Genomic DNA, 10,944 nt, shown 5'->3' with positions numbered 1-10,944 from the left:
ATAGCATTACAGAAGGCAGCAGGGTTGGTCAGACACAGTCTGGCTTCAGTAAACTTGTGCTGGCTGTTCCAAATCACCTTTTTGTTCATCATGTACATAGGTGTGACCATCTGTTCCTGGCAACTGAGGTTAGACTGAACAGCTTGCAGTTTCCTGGATGCTCTTTCTTGCCCTTACTCAAGCAACTGCAGTGAGATATTCGTCCGTTCTCGCATGACAAATTAATCTTGCCTCTACCTGGCAGTTCTCTTATGCTTATTAGGCTTATCTGTATACTGAAGAGATCATGCTTTACTGGATTTTCGATATTTATATATTAGAGATAAGGAGCGGGATATTGGAATTCAAGCATAGCATTGGGGAAGGCAGCCCTTCTTGAGGCTTTATGGTGTATACTTAGAGGTGCAGGAGGAAAACCTGTAGCCTTCAAGTGAGGAAATATTCATTTCTACAAAGAAACACGAGGCTGAAATGGTCTTCCTGAAATCATTTTGACCCCCTTGTTCTTATTCCTGAGGCAGATTGTTCCAGAGCTTCACTGCCTTTATCAGTTTTCCAGCTATCTTCCTTGCTACATTGTATGTCACTTACCTCTGCTCTCCGCAGATATGGAGCAGAACTGCTTTCCCTCAAGGTTTTGTTTGTTTGTTTTATATATTTGGATACTGTCTTCATATCTACCTATGTACTTCTCTAAGCTGGATGACTCCTATGTGTTCAGGCTTTTTTCCTGGGTAACATACTCTGTACCTCTAGTCATCAACTTTGCTTTTTCTCCATGGATTTTATCAAGTAAGTCCACTTTATAGTGCTTTCTGCAATAGAAAAGGTTCATGTGTACTGGCTTATTAGTCGTAAGAGATCCTTTTAGAAGTGAGGACTGCAGCATAAAAGGACTGGGTGCCAACTCTTCAGATTTACAATAGAGAATGCAACAATCTTGAAACATACCCAGATACGTTGGTCATTCTGAGACTCCTAGATTAGTTTACAATTTAAGAGTTGGAAATACATGCTGGTGTCAAATTTACTCTGTTAGCGTAGCTTGCTTATATTGCTAGCTGCCTAAATACTACTGTCTTTAAACACTTTTGTCCTTAAAAAATAACCATGTGCTGAATCAAAGGAGGTAAAAACACAAAATTAGCTATGAAAACATCTGAGCCAATGTTACAGAATACTGATCTGAAGGGTTGCTCTTTAAATTGCTTAGAGTATGACAAGTAAGATAATCCTTATCACAGAAGGAAGATTTTAGTATATGACTGCCTATTTTGTTCTAGATATAGGAAAACATGCAAATATCAATTTAAGACTGCTTGGGGTTGGTGTTTTTTTAACATTAATTCAAAGATGCCTTATTCTAACACAGTAGAAATGATACTTTCTTACCACCAGTTATTTCATATTCTTCTTTTAAATCTGACTCCTATTCTCCCAAAATATTTCAAAAAATCCCCAGATGAATAGTCACACAGCAAATCAATCCAAATGTATGTACTGAAAAAAATCCAAAATTATGTATTCTGATGTAATGCATAGTGATCACATGAAAGACACAGATTTCAAAATGACTGCTACAATGTGAGAAACTCACTGCAAACTGGTTACACACCAATCCATGTAGCAGACTATCTGTGCACTCAGTAATGAATGATAACTTCATGGATTGTAAAGTACAGTCTCTTCGCTCTTCTCTCAAAAGCAAGTGCAGTTGTAATTCCAGATATTGTTTTTCATCATGCCTTTGATGTTTTGGTTCTTCAAAAATGCATCGATATTTGTAGATCAGAAGTGGTTTAAGGGAATGGTGATGCTAAATGCTGCCTGCCATTGAATGGGTAATGGCAGTGGTAATGCTAAGCGCTGCCTGCCAGTTAACATGTTCTTAAGAAACCTGTTGCATTAAGGTCCACAGCTTTTAATACTGATCACTTCAATCTATTTATAATTTGTGGGCATGGCCAGACCAACACCATCTGAATTCCTCACCGGCTTAAGTTCTTAGTATCTTGTTGACTTTTCCCTATTGAGGTGCTGTTATTAAAGAAAGTCCATATTTTTATTCAGCTGATCAGCTTTAAAATAGAACTACCTTAGATGCGGCCATGTCTGAAGACCACATTTCTCTTTTGGTGTTTGCATTAGCTGATGCTCTTTGCAGGCTTAAAAGGGAGCTAGACCTAGAAAACTTGGGGGGCTTTTCTTGCTCTCTGCAGTCTTCCACACGCCTTTATTGAATATTTTTTATGCAGAATCTTTCAAGTTCTTTGGCCAAGGTACAGGTTTTTTTCATAGCCTAGCCTGGGTGGAGTTGCCTTGGACCTATTTCCTTGGACAGGAGAAGGAGCCAGGATTGGAAAGACCAGCTCTTCTGGGCAAGATGCAGTCACTGTCTCATCAGCTCTGTCCAGGTGGAGTTGCATCAGCCAGAAAAAGACATGCCAGGCCAGTCCAGAAAAAAATCCAACAAACAACTAGCTCGGAGAGTAAATCCAGGGGAACAATGCTGTGGAGATCATAATTACATCAGATCCAAATGAAGCTTTATCCTAGTGCAAATAAGTGGTCCGTAGTCTAAATTGAAATAAGGGTATGAGTTTGTTTTATTAGCAAGGAGTTTTTTCATGGGAAAATAATTTATTTTTAAGTTTTGTGGTTTGTGTGCTGATGATTTGAAAAATAATATTTTTCAAAAATGATTCAACTTGAAGGAGTTTCGAGGAGCATTATGCATTGAAACTAATGGATAGGCTTTGTTCTGTCCCTAACCTTCAAAAATGTTGAATTGTTTAATGTTGAATTTTATTTAAATTAAATTTTTAGCACACGTATTTGACCTAAACACAACTAAGTTTACTGAATGGGCAAAGAAAAGAGTGAAATTTTCTAAGATTTAAAAGGGCCCTCACAGTACATCTCTTCCTATGGAGGTGTTAGTTACTGCCTTCAACTGAACACCAGTATTGAGGGGTTTTCCTAACAGATGTTTCAGATATTTGTACTCCTTTTGTGATGAATTTCTATTATAAATGAAATTTCCAAAATCACCCCACGATATGAAAAAAGTATGGAGGGGAATTATAATTTATGCTTTTTTATTTGCTGTATGCAGTCTGTTAAGAGTGTTGATATGCCTAAAAAAAAAGTTGCTGTCTTTCAAATAAAAATATCTTAAAGGCAAACACAAGAAAGGATTTATTTTAAAATCTCTTGAAGCGTCTTTATTCTGAGTTGGGCAAGTAGTGAAGTTGAAATTCCAACAGATTATTCTTGTATCACAAGACAACTGATGGCAGAATGTCCACCTGACAACTGAGGTGGTTAAATGCAATTTTTGAAAAAAAGTTAATGGACCAAGTGTTTGTGTTGTGGTTGTGCTGGCTGAAAAGATTTCTTTCTACATTGAGAGAAGCTAGAAAATACAGTATGGAGCGCTACATGAAAGTAAGATTTTTTTTGTGTGTGTGTGTTTTTTTTTTTCCTTGAAGTTAGCTTGCTACAGCTTGTTATATTTTATTTCCCAGAGAGACTTAATTGAAATTCTGTATTTACTGTTGGCTGACATAAGGTGGCTTCCTCTTTAACACATAGATCCTCCTCAGAGGCATCCAACTCTCTTAATAGACATCAGAAGTTAGATGGAATTTAGGTTGTCTGAATCTTTCTTTGGTGATTTCTTTTCTTCTCTTTTAAATTACTGCAAGTCATAGGACAGGTTGTGCTTACCATGTTATCACATCTACCCTTATAGTGACAGTGGGAGTTGAAAAGAGGTGCTAACTGCAAAACTTAATAAGGTGGAATCAATTACTGGTTTCTGTTCAATAAAGTAATAAGCCCTGATAATAAGGCTTAAAATAACAAGCTTTATTCATCCTATCAATCAAGCATCATAGTCAAAATAGGAAAAGCCTACCATTTCTGTATTAAACAGTGTCATTGTAAGTGAAAAAAAAGTAGCATTTCAAAATTGAATGATTGCTTCTGCTCCTCAGTTGCTTCCTTGAACCAACAAACTGGTTTTGAGGTGACGATTCAATACCCTGGGGCAGAGAAAATCAGGTTAAGGAGAGTGTTAGGACTGGAACAGGAATTGTACTGCTGAAACTTTTCTGATTGCTCATCCCTAAAAATATGCCAGTGGATCTCAGTGTAATAAATGTTGGTCTGTAGGTAAGAATAACATTGCTTTTGTTCATCTTTTTTGGAAGATGCCTGAGCAGAGAGATCCTGTGAGCGTAAGTTGAAAGCTTATGAGTTAGGCTACTTTAGTAGATACATGTGCGTGTATGTGTTTTGCAAAGTTAACTGCTGCATGTTGACAGCCTATTTTTCTGAAGTAAAGCTAGACTCGTGTACAGTGTGTAGGCATAGTAATATTTTGAAAAAAAAATATTTAATTGGTGAACTTCAGTTGTAACTGACAAAACTATGTGCAATGCTTTTAGCTTACCCTCTCTATTAAGCTATTCTTTGTTGCCCTTTTTAAGGATGTGGTCTGAATGGCACCTATTTTCATCATTCAGAGTATTTATTAATGTGGATTTTGTAACTAGGAGTGTTGCTGTTGTGATGAGAAAGATGACCTAACATTGTCCACAGCTCCCTGACCGGAGGATACAAAGAAGACAGACAGACTTTATGCAGAAGTGCACAACAGTATGACAGGAGGCACTGGGCACAAGTTGGAATACAGGAAATTTCAATTAGATATTAGGACTTTTTTTTTTTTTAAACCACAAGGATGATAAATACTGGAACAGGTTAACCAGAGATGTTATGGAATCTATGTCCTTAGTGGTGTTCAAGACACAGCTGGACGTGGCCCTGAGCAACCTCATCTGCTCAGCCTCGTCTGCTATGAGCAGGGGTTTGGACTAGATGACCTACAGAAGTCACTTCCATCCTAAATTATTCCATGATTCTATGGCTGTGACTGTCTTAGAAGTGTGCCTTGTTTATTCTACTGCATAGAAACAGAACTATTTTTAAATGTTTCCCATTTTAAGCTATATTTGGGGTTGAGCCAAACAACTAATATTTCTCCACGTTTGGGAGCCAAAGTAAATAGAAAAATATAAAATAGCAAAAATAAAAGTTGCACAGCATTAGATTATCATTGAAATCTTGGCTGGTGGCACTATGGCACCAGATTTGGAAAATGAAAGCACTGCTGTAAACGATTTGAATGTTATGTGAGGTGGTGCTCACAAATAGATGGTATGAATATATTTTCTTAAGGCACGCTTCATTTGTCTAGCACTCTGGGAGGCAGTGCTAGGTCTTGCCTTCATGCCCTCTAAAATCTTTGAAATGGTGAAGAACAAACAGTTTCAATGTAAGGCAAAAGGAATTCTGATGATGAAGCCAAATTTGCTGTAATACAGTACAGCTGTATTCACCCTCTGGTTTTGTAGGGCAGAGTTCAAGGCTTTTCACTCTATGGATAAAAACAAAAAATAGGACTGTATTTGATCACGAGAGACCCTACACACTTAAAGCATACCAGTAGAATCATAGAATAAGTGAAAGTAACTTCTTGTCCCAGTGTTGCTTTTGCTCAGCCTTCAGCAAAGGAGGCAAACAAAAATATAAGTTGCCAAGATTAATGTATTTCAAAATAAAAAATGTTTACTTTATTTCATTTGTGCTTCATTCTTGAAGTTTGTTGCTATGTCAGCACCTCAGGGTTACTTCTGAATGCGTTAATTATTAGTTAATAAATTATAAGCCAGCTGTTGACATATCTTCTTAAGTTGAAGAGAGAAATAGAGTGCTCTTCAGCTGAAGATACATTATTTGACAGGGCCAAGATATATTTTGGGGTTTGGGTAGAAACAGAGCCAATTAATTCAAATTCAAGTCACCTCATCACCTAAGTTCTCTCACGTTCCTTGAAACAGAGGAAAATCAAGCCAGCTGGTAATTTTAACTAAGTCCACATCTATCATTACTAACAGTATTGTAATGATATAGGGGGGCATGGGACACAGAGTTTCAAAGGCTTTAATTCTCTGTTACTGAACCAAAATTCTTTTGTTTGTTCTTTTGGGAAGTGAACTCCCAGGTGGTTTTATTTGCTTTTATAGGTCAGAAATACCAGTGTCCCCAATGATGAGTTGCTGAACGAATACAGCAGTATTTAATTTAATGCAGCTAGCCCAGAGAACCATTTCTGTTTATCTCCTTACTTCTCTCCAGTTATTAAATAGCAAAGGAATTATATAAATCTATTCTTAGTAGTTACTGTTTTGCCTTTCAGACTGCTTTGCAATGGTGATTCCTTAGGGGGATGTTAGACCTGAACCAAAGGGCTTTCAGTAAACTTTCGATGTGAAAGAAGAAGTTGAAAATTGGACTCCTCTGTTTGTCTTGTAGCTAAACATGAACTAGCTAGTATGAATAAGCAATTGTAGCAGTACTTAAGAATTCTCTCCTCTCTTCCTCTCTTCCTCTGCTACTCTGTGATTAATTAAAGTGATAAGAAAAAGAAGATACTTCACAAAATCCCTGGTGGATCCAAAGCTTGAACAACCAACTGTCCAGCTAAATATTTTGTATATTAGTTTCCATAACTACTTTCACATTTTAAAGAGGTGAATTTCAGTTAGGTAATTTAGAGTTAAATATTTCTAAAATGTCAATGTTTATTTGCTCTTGGCTCCTGTTGCCTATACGTGACCACTTATTTTTTCCAACTAGTCAAACTGTGGTGCTCCCAGCTGAATTCTTCAGACCATTTGTAGTTATCTTCTTTCTTCTGAAGAGTTATACGTGGCTGGTTCCTGTATGATGCGGCTGATTCATTAAGCTGTCTTTAAAAGTCTTTCCCCTTATAGGCAAAGAGTCCTTTCCTTAGAGTGATTCTAACACTGCAAGTGGACTGATGCACTTAACATAGTGCTTTTAGTTCAGATATGCCGAGCATGGTTTGTCCTGCTGGTTTTGGCCATCAATTGACTTTTGTTGAAGAGAATATTGCAGATCAGCATGGAATTTCTGTTGGCAAGCCAGGAGGGAAAGATTGTTTTTCAGAGGTAGCTTTGGGTCCCAGAATCTTTCATTTGGAAGTGGCGTCAATGTAAAAGAATTACTCTATAAATGCAAATGCTTAAGACCAGAGTTTCAATAACACATGGCAAAAGTTGATACAAGTGAGTATGAGTGAAAATTCTACCTTGCCTTGCTCTGTGCCTGCAAGTGTTCTCTTCTGTTTGTGAGGTGTTTTCAGAATCTCTTTGTGTTTCAATTAGAGGGTCTCTAGTTTATCATTCGACTCTCTCATCAAGGAGATGGTGGGGGGGAAGGTATTCTAAAATCATAATATGACAAAGTTATTTTCCCAAAATCAAATACATTCTTATCACAGTATCATAGCAGTCAAGTTCCTGTGACTTCCCTTGTCCATTTGATCATGTTTAATGAATGTTTATCTGAGTGGTGGCCAAGATAGAGATACTACTCAGAATGGGAGTGCCCAATTTCCTTGTTAGTTGTTCCACATACTGTGAGATCAACACAAGTGAAATCTATTTTGCTAATGTGCTCCTGAGATTAGACCCCATTTACCAAGCTAATGAATATGAAGTCCTTTATATCTGTACTGCTCCATGCTGGCCCTCTCTTGGCTAGACTGGCACTGTCTGCAGCATGTAGCATTGAGCTCTCCCTGGCTGGCTGCAGAGGCCCCTCTGTGTGGCCATGCCCTCCCTGTATACCTCTTGTCTGCTCCAAGTGACCATGTCCACCTTTCTCATAGGCCTTAACACGAGCTGCATTTTCTTACGCGTTCATAGGAGGCTTTTTGGTTTGGTTTTAATTCTGACCAATGTCGCGGAGTTGGGCTTAACATTCTCTCCTGTACAAAGCTGCCTTTTCCTTTTAGATTCAGTTCTGTCCATACACTTCCAGAAAGTGGTCAGCCTCTGATAGTTCTTGTTTTACCAGTTAAAATTCATCCTCTCGTTCAGTGATTCTGGAATGCACGCAGCCCATGGAAGAGAATGTGGTTTAGTCATATGAAGCATTGTTGCTTTACATAGTTATTTTCCTTTAAAAACGTGCAGCTAAATAATATTGAAGAAGGCTACTTCTCTGCCTTGCCCTTTGGTTGCTCTTTGAGTCAGGCTGCACCCTCAAGAGGAAGGGGGGAAGAGCACCATTGCTGAGATCAACTGAGCCCTCTCAGCTAGGGGAACTTCTGCTGTGTGGAGAGAACGAAATAGTAAGCAAGGAGCTTACAGAAGAGGTAGAAAATAGTTACGTTAAGAAGAGCATGGAGCAGACCCTAGATCTCCAAGGAGAGGAAAGGAAAGATTTTTCCTAAACACTGCAGGGACTCTGCAGTATTTGTTGCCATCCAGGCCATCACTGAAAGGATCTTGTACTTAAAAGTGAACTAGAGGGAAAACACCCGATTTATTTTTTTAAATTTTAAGTTAATCTCCTATTCTTTTTTTCTGTTTCTGCCTTATTCTCTGTTTTTAAAAATACATTGTTCCTGTTTATGTTCTGCTGGAACTGGCTTTGAGTTTATAAGCTCTCTTGGCAGTTTTGATGCGCTAGCTGTAAAGAAAAGGTCTAAAGGGTCCTACCTCAAAGCTGTTGCTGTCTTGGGATCCCATTTAGACTTTCTGTTATTAGAAACTTCACTGACAGTTTTTAGGCTTAAATAAAATCAAGACCCCTTGTCAATATAATTGAATACTTATGAATAAAATATAGTATCTATCTAATGGGGATCAAACCCAGTTGCATTCAGTCTTGAATTAGAATTAGATCTTCATTAATGTAAAATATAACTGAGAGGTATATAGAAATAATTGTCAAAATAAAGTGAAATTATTGTAAACTTAAAATAGAAGTTCACTAATTATTTTTTTTTAAATCTAGGTTTGGGTCTGATTAAGAATTTTAATACAGAAATCAAATTATTATCTCATATTTGAATCAAGTACTGTAAGTCTTGCTTTCTTCTTAGACATGAATACTCAGTGGAGACCAGGAGACCATCCTTTCATTTATGCTCAGCTCTCCAAAGTTAGGTTAGAGTTTTACAGACTACATAATTTTAAAAAATCTAGTTCACTGTCAATCAGAAGTCATAATCCTAAACTTTTTGGCATGGAACGCTTTTTACTGAGCATCTTTATGAAGCATATTAGAGGGATTTGAAGTCAGTTGGGTTTTCTTGCTGGTTTCTGCTATTTGGAGCCTCATCGGTATTCAAGGTTCTATACCCGCTGCAGTTTCTTATACTGAAAAATAAAAGAAGTTAGGTTGTCTCCCAGGTAAGGAAGCAACTGCCACCCCTTCCCCTGTGATAGTATTGTACTGCTGAAAATGTCAGAGAGTTTTCTAGAAAATGTGCAGTCTTCTGCAACCTGGCAGAGTTGCCTTTGGAAAATTGTGATGGTTTCCTGGCTGAGTGCTTTTACTTGATCAGTCTTTAGATAAAGGAAGAGTCTCATTGGAGGCACATGTTTTCCATCAGTTTTACTTCTTTCTATAAAGGGAAGAGGCTTAAAGTGTTTGGCTTAGGTCTTTACATTCAGTGTGCAGACAACTGCAGGTGCTTGACAGTATTATTAAATCATCTTCACAGATTGGGTATTGTGGCCTCTCAGCAACTCTAGTCATTAGAATGTCTCAAAAAAAAAAAAAAAAAAAAAAAGCGGGTAGGCTGGGATGATACCAGAGAATCAATGTGTACTTGTCTAAAGAAACTTTGAATATCAGTTTGCAATTATTGAGAGAGAGAAAGGAAGAGAGTTAGAGTGAGGGAGTGAGGGAGAGAAAGAAAGAAACAAAGACAGAAGGAAAGAAAAGGAAGTTCAGTATTGCTCTACCTTGTCATTAAATGACAGGTCATACATCTCATTGTTTTTCCTCAGGATTTAGCTCCTGAAGTAAAATGATTTTGTGCAAATTCCTGATTTTTTCCTGAAAAGTTAATTTTAGCTGTCATGATTGGAGAGATGCCTGAAAATCTCTTGAGAATGAAAGTTTATATTTTGAGAATGAGAAGAGAAATAATAACCCAAAATGTACTATTCTAGTGCCAGTGTTGTAAGTATGGGGAAAAGTCATTACTTCTTTGTAAGCATTGGCATTCAACAGTTCTGTAAATATGATAAGGCTAACAGTGACAAGGGAATATTAAAATTGTAAGTATCAAGGAAGGAAAAGCCTCCCCCACCCCACCAAGAGAAGTCGAAACACCTTTTTGTAGCCTAAAAAATTGATTATTCTGTTATGAAGTCATTCTGTGTTGGTACAAGTTAAACTTTTGTAGATGGATATACAAGATGTTCCTTGGTTTATGTGCTGCTCCCCTGGAAAGCATAAAAATGAATGTTTAAAAAAAAGTTTCTTAGTAATTTTGAGTAAAGTATATATGTTGGTTAGGTGTCTTGGTGTAGTTCCAACTAGAAAATTACATTTCCAGCCCAACATAGAAAAAAAAAAAATTGTACCATTTTACCATTTTTATTTGGATCTAGTTACTATTTATCCCCTACCGTAATTTTTCAGTGTGATTAACTTAATGTTAAAACTTCATATTTTTTACTAACTAAAAAAAAATATCAAATTCGCAAGTTTTTCACCAATGGGTCCTATAGATGGTTAATACTACTATAACTCCTGTATTTAAAGGAAAAAATACTTGCATTTTTTCCAGTTGCATAATGCACTTTTCTACTACTGCAGTTGTGGAAGATGTTACAGCTAATGATAGTACTAAATTAATGATGGAAAAACAGACATGTTGGAAACCACAATTTTACATGACTGTTAGTTTACTTACTTTAAAATACACTTAGTTTCCATGAGACTCCACCTTTAAGCAATTGCTCAATTGCTTGCGACTAGCAGATTAAACAGCCCTATATTGTTATATTGTCATATTCCATTACTGAATATAGGATTACAAGACAATAC

The sequence above is a fragment of the Charadrius vociferus genome, unplaced genomic scaffold, assembly GCF_000708025.1.
Source record: "Charadrius vociferus isolate BGI_N301 unplaced genomic scaffold, ASM70802v2 scaffold329, whole genome shotgun sequence".
In the NCBI taxonomy this organism is placed as follows: Eukaryota; Metazoa; Chordata; class Aves; order Charadriiformes; family Charadriidae; genus Charadrius; species Charadrius vociferus.
Note: the sequence above shows the minus strand (reverse complement) of the source record.